Source organism: Adiantum capillus-veneris, chromosome 27, assembly GCF_014529385.1.
Source record: "Adiantum capillus-veneris isolate H3 chromosome 27, ASM1452938v2, whole genome shotgun sequence".
Lineage (NCBI taxonomy): Eukaryota > Viridiplantae > Streptophyta > Polypodiopsida > Polypodiales > Pteridaceae > Adiantum > Adiantum capillus-veneris.
In genome coordinates, this window is record NC_140957.1 from 49,552,993 (window position 1) to 49,559,799 (window position 6,807).

General features: G+C 39.7%; 1 pseudogene; it reads left to right on the top strand.

Moving 5' to 3' along the window:
• The window catches only part of LOC147421928 (uncharacterized), a 44,986-nt pseudogene extending 38,440 nt beyond the window's left edge, over nucleotides 1–6,546 (top strand).
• Nucleotides 6,547–6,807: the final 261 nt, after the last annotated feature.

The following is a 6,807-nucleotide window of genomic DNA, read 5'->3' on the forward strand; positions in this document are numbered from 1 at the left end:
AGTTCATAGGCCATTTCCATTACATTGGTATCAGAGCATTTGGTTTCTCTTTTCTTGCTTAAGAAGAGAGGTCATTAAGTAGACTATTAATGGTTGATTTTTTTAATTACATTAAGGTAAGTGGGACTGGGATCTATTATCGGTTTTGTTGAGCTCACTATGTGGGATATGGTGCACACCTCAGGAGCTTTGGCCGTAATAACGGGGTATTTTTAGACTTGCCCATGGATTTTACCATTATTGAGCCATAAGAAGTCCGAAAGGAGCTATCCCTCGGCAATTTTGCTATGTTAGAACCACCCCTACTCTCTATAATTAACCAATTCAAGCCATGGGTGTGGATACTTGAGTGCTTATTTTCAAAGGCTAAGAAGAGTAGCAACTAAGGTTTTGAATTGCCAAAGAATACACTAAGTAAACACATAAGTATAATTAGCATGGCTGACAATAACCAAGAGAGTAGAATGAACATTGATAACTTTGATTTTGCACATGAAGGTGCTAATGATGATTCCCCCATGTTTATCAATTATCTTGTTACTAGGTTGCATCAAGCTATGGACAACCCTACTTTGCAAGCCAAAGTTACTCAACAACTTAGTGCTTATGGGATTTCTCTTTCTCTCCAAGAGGAGACAGAGCTTCGGAGGCCTCTTGATGAGACCCCAAAAGAAGACTCTCTCCCATATGAGAGGAGGAATCCAAAGAGCAAGAAAGCAATGACTCCCTAAGTTCCTCTGAAGATGTGGCTCCACGAAGACAATGGTCTAGACGATTGCCAACTCCGCCCATGAGGAAACGGTCAACACACAGTCCTTTTCCTCGTCACTCCAAAAGGGAAGAGACAAAACAAAGGAAGAGAAGGTCAAGAAAGAGGTCACCCTCTTCTCCTTCTTCTTCACCTTCCTCCTCTCCCGACGAAAGCTATGGCTATTCTACTAGAGAATACAAGAGGGGAGGGCATTGAAAATCATACCATGCATGGCGAAGATCACAAAAGCTTAAGGAGTTCAAAGAGGGAGGAAAGACTATCTCTTTTCTCACCTATGATGGTAGCTTTGGTGCCACTGACAAAGTATTGGCTTTCATCCAACAATTTGATGTGGCCTTTGGAGACGAGGGCTTCACGAAGTCCCCCAAGCTACACCATGTAGCTATGCACTTCTAGAAATCGGTTCATCAATGGAGGGCTAGCCTTTGTGGCAACAGAGAAGCCCCAAAGACATGGAAAAATCTGCGAGTTTCCATCATAAAGCAATTCCTTTTGCAAGCGATGCAAAGGACAAAGTACTTACCAAATGGCGCAATTTGAAGCTTCTCTCACATGAGTCTATTCACAAATATGTGGACAAGTGTTGGGATTTACATCTCAAGGCTACCGTCTTCCAAAAGATAGCTTTGCCGAGCAAAAGCAACAATTTTGTGCGGAAGAAATGGCCAAATATGTCAACTCCCAGCGGCCTGGTTCTATCACCAAAGTAATCCACCACACCATGGTTTCTTCTCGCATCAATTTCCAACAAGGGGCTAGATGGAATGTCAAATATATGAAAACAAAGACAAAAGTGATGCAAAGGGGAAAACCAAAGCCCAAAATTATTCCCAAGGCAATTCCTACAACAAGAACAATAGGTCTAAGAAGAAGGGAGTTTACAAAGGTAAAAAAAAACTCTCTCATGAAGAGCTTGAAGCTTTTTGCAAGGACCATAAGTGTTTTAAGGGTGGGGAGTAAGGACATGGCTATCATTCTTGCCCCAAGAAAAATGCTCGTAGTGAGACTCCTAGGGCTTCCACCATCGAAGCTCCAATAGAGGATGCTCATTGCAAAGGATCACCTCTCTCCTATGCTTGGAAAAAGGTAAGGGAGCATGATGCCTTTATCTTGTTTGACCCTGTCTCTACTCACAACTTCATATCAGCGGAGTTGGCCACAAATTTGGGCATTCAAGCTTTCAAGATAGGAGATATTGTAATGACTGACACAACTTTCAAGGGACAACAAGCCTCTGCTACTCCCTTGATTGGGAAGTTGAGACTTCATGTCCAAAGCTATGTCGACAAAGAAGACTTTTTCATCTCTCCTCTCCAACATGAGGATGCTATCCTAGGGGCGCCATGGTTTGATCGGATGGCTACCAACATGAAGTTCCCTGAAAGGAGAATCTATCTCACCTACAGGTGAAAGAACATGTATATAGATGCTAATGAGTTTGGTCGTACTATACCACTTGTAAATTCACCAGATTTTGATAAGTCAAAGAAAAGCTCGATTTCTACGTGCATGATTTTTGTCAAACAATCCACTAATGACGCTAATGATTTATCAAATGAAAATGGTATGAATCAAGAAGAGTTAGACTTATATGATTTTCTAAATGGATTCCAAGATGTTTTCATCGATGATATTTCTATGGACTTACCTCCAAAATGAGGGGATGGTGACCATCGAATTGAGCTCCTACGAGGAAGCTCACTGCCTAACAAGCCTCCTTATTGAGTTTCCCAAGCTCAACAAGAGGAGATCATGAGGCAAGTACAAGAATTGGTAGACAAAGGAATGGTGAGGCCCAGCTCCTCTCCCTTTTGTTCTCCAGTCCTTGTAGTGCAAAAGAAAGATGGTACGTAATGTATGTGTGCGGATTATCGAGCACTAAACCATATCACTATAAAAAATAGATTTCCCGTGCCTCGGGTAGAAGATCTGTTTGATAAGCTACAAGGATTTACTTACTTCAATAGGACTGACCTTAAAAGTGGCTATCATCAAATAAGGATAGTGGATGAAGATATCCTAAGGACCGTGTTTCGTACAACGTTTGGTCTTTATGAATATCTACTCTTGCCTTTTGGCTTGACCAATGCACCTGCCACATTCAATCGTTTGATGGAGAAAATATTTAGACGCTACCGCAAGTTCACTGGAGTGTTATTTGATGATATCATCATCTACTCCAAGTCCTTGGAGGAACACAAGCAACATCTCCAAGTGATTTTTTAAGCATTGAGGGAGAACAAGATTTTTCTCAACCAAAAGAAAAGCGAATTTTTTCTTCAAGAGATTCAATATTTAGGCCATATTATTTGTCAAGATGGTATCTGTATGGATTTGTCAAAGTTAGAGGTAATAAAAGCATGGCCCAATCCAAGGAATCTACATAAACTAAGAAGCTTTATCCGTATGTGTGCATACTATAGATGCTTCATAGCAAACTTTTCTCAAAAAGCAGGACCATGAATTGACAAAGAAGAACGTTAAGTATTCATGGACTGCTAAGGAGCAAAATTCTTTTGACAAGCTCAAAGAGAAGCTTACCTCACAACCAGTCCTCATCCTTCTGGATCTCTCAAAGCCATTTGAGGTCCAATGTGATGCTTGTGGTGATTGCCTTGGAGCTGTCTTGCTTTAAGAAGGGCATGCCATAGCATATGAGAGGCGAAGGCTCAATATGGATGAACGGGTCTTGGGTATTTATGAGAAAGAGATTTTAGCTGTTCTACATGCCCTAGACACATGGAAGCACTATTTATTAGGGACTCCATTCATTTTACAAACAATACTTCATGACGCAAACCAAGCTTTCCGACAAACAAATAAGGTGGGCCAATTTTCTTTTGCAATTTTATTTTCAATATTGCTCACATTGGTGGTGAGCACAATCAAGTGGCCAATGCACTTTAACAAAGACCAAAAGTCAATGCGGTGTCTATAGTAACTCACAATTATCTATCTTCTATGATAGATGAGTATGCTACTGGCCCTGACTTTAAAGATGTAATGTCAGCCTTTGCTTTGGGGAAGAAAGAAGAACCATTCACCTTGCAGGATGGTTATCTTCTCTATGGCAATAAGCTATGTGTTACCCACTCCGTTCATGAAAAGTCATGTATGAATCCCATGCTCCTCCCTATGCGGGGCATAGAGGCACTCAACCTACTCTTCGAGGAGTAGAGACATACTTCTATTGGCCTACCATGAAAGTGGACATACAAGAGTATGTTTCAAAATGTGTGGTATACCAAAAGACTAAGTATGATAGAGGGAAAAAACCTGGATTACTCTAGCCATTGCCAATCCCTAATTCACCATGGGAGAGTATATCCATGAATTTTATCTTTGGACTACCCAAGTCTATCCATGGGAATACGAGAATATAAACAATAGTCGATAGGTTTAGCAAGCAAGCACACTTTATTCCTATCAAAACACACCAAATGGAAACCATCTTCATATTGCAGATTTTCAAACACCATGGATTACCAACATCCATTGTGTTAGATAGATATCCTAGAATGACTACTAATTTTTGGAAAGGTCTCTTTGAAAATCTAGGTACAAGATTGAATTTCTCTTTGGTCTATCACCCACAAATGGATGGCAAAAGTGAGATAGTCAATCTTACAATACTTGAAATGATCAAAAACATACTAGGTTCTTTTCAAATCTTGAAGCCAATCAATGACATGGCTTATCAAGTCAAGTTGTCCAACCTTTGTCTCATACACAATGCTTTTCATGTGAGCCTACTTAAGCTCTACAAAGGAGAGCCACCAATAGAACCAATTATTGAAGACCCTCTAGAAATCAAAGACCAAGAACAAGTGCTACAACCTGAAGCTATCCTTTGGCATGAAGACAAGGTACTACGACATGGTAAGATTATCCAATGGTATCTTATTAAGTTCAAAAACTATCCTTTTGAAGATGCTAGATGGATCCAAGGAATACAGCTCAAGGATAGTATGAACCTTGTCAATGCTTACAATGTTGCACTAAAGTAAGCAAATGTAAATTCTTTCTAAATGAACAATGTTTTTGTCTTATAAGACTAATCCTTTTTTGTGCACAAATTTAAATAGTATGCATGCTTAGAATCGTGTTTGTGATGACGACGTCACTCAAACACCAAGTAGAATTTGTCACTCTACTTCAAGGGAGTATGATTTGGACTAAAGAGCAAACATGCTTGCGGCAGTTACGTCTCCCAAGCACCAAATGGACTAGTCATCCATTCTAGAATGATGTCACAGGGTGAAAAAGGATCCGCTACCCGCTTAAAAAATGTAGACTAATGACTAAGACTTTACTCCTCTACCTCATAGTCGAGGACGACTATGATTTCAAGAGAGATGTAATGTCATAAAATCTAATATCTAACCAACCCAAATGATTTTCTCATATTAAACTGATCATTTAATGTGGAAGAATAAATGGGAATAAGGGTTATAATATTGACATGTGCTTATGGATCTGTCTCAACACGGGGCCAAGGTTAAAGGGGTCCAAATGAGAGATGGTATGTTGAAGAGCAATGCTACCTAATGGAGCTTAAAGACCTTAGAGTTAGCTTCATTAAAGACCTCCAAAGGTTAGTGTTAAAAATTTCTTTGACCTTAGACAAGTTAGGGGTGACCTTGAGGTGGGAACCCTACCCAAGCATGAGGTGCTTGTCGGCTTGCTAACTAAAGCGCTTAAAATGTTTGTGGAAACCTTGCCCAAATCTTGAGATGATTTTTATGCCTAAAATAACTAAGGTTCTTGAAGTGTTCAATTCAAAGATAAACTCTCAAGAGACATCAACGGTTTCCATGCTTGATTTATTAAGTGCTTGAAGTATTCAATTCAAACCAAATGACTTGAGAAGCATAAAAGACACATGTTCAAATGATCCTCCACATGTGGCCCTCATAAAATGTTTGAATCCTATTGGATAAATTTTAAAGGGGTCCAATGAGAATGTAGATGGATAAAAATAAATAATTATGTTTTTTCTCTCAAAGAGGAAAAAGAGGACACATGTCCAAATGAAATAATTAAATAATACGAGAGAGAGAGAGAGAGAGAGAGAGAGAGAGAGAGAGAGAGAGAGAGAGAGAGAGAGAGGTGGACCAAGCATGAGAGGGGGGTATACTCTGCCACACACACACACAAATTCTTTGATTGTGTGGAGTGCAAAGTGCAAGAGCTCCATCTCCTTCTCCAAGCTTGTTGAGAAGTGGAGAGCCTACACCAAAATTAAGTTCACACTCTATGTTCTCAAAGTAATCTCACAAAATTGCTCACTCGAATTCTGTTAATTTCGCTCTTCTCAAAGTTCATAGCCCATTTCCATTACATGAAGAGCAAGAAGCTTTGTTTGTTTTTTCTATGTTTCAGCTGAGCGATACAAGTCGTTCTTGCTTGGGTGCAACTAGATCCAAATTAGGTGTATCTTTTCCTTCCCACGGTCTTCAATCGACTTTATCATTATAGGATTTGACTCATATGGGTCTATAGGTGACAAGTAAGAACACAGTTTATGTTTAGGTACCCAGATTTGATTGTTCCATTCATAGTAGCCTTGGGATCCCAAAAGTCATTTAGGAATCCAATGCAACGTTTTCTTACATCTTTTAGAGTGAGTGGGATGTCTCTTATAAGGCTTCTATTTTCTAGCATAAAAAATGGTCGCAGAAGCTTTAGGGACTCATTTGTATGTTTTCTTTGTTATATTACAATGAGTTTTGTGTGTCTATGCTTTGTTTCAGGTACAGAAGTTGAAGCTATAGGGGGTTGGGCTATAGGTACAGATGGTTCAATTCCTTGGACATGCAATGTTTTGGGTTGTATTTTCTCAAGAGGTGATGTCTCAGGGACTATCGCTTGAGTGGTAGGGCTAAGAGTTTGTTTCTGTGTTGTGACACTCCCAATCCCTCAATCAATAGTGCAATTGGTTGCTAACATCCACTTGAATCCTAGTTTTATATTGCCTTCCATAGTTCCTGCGGGCATGACCAAAAAGTCTTGAGTTACGACCCCATTGTCATAAC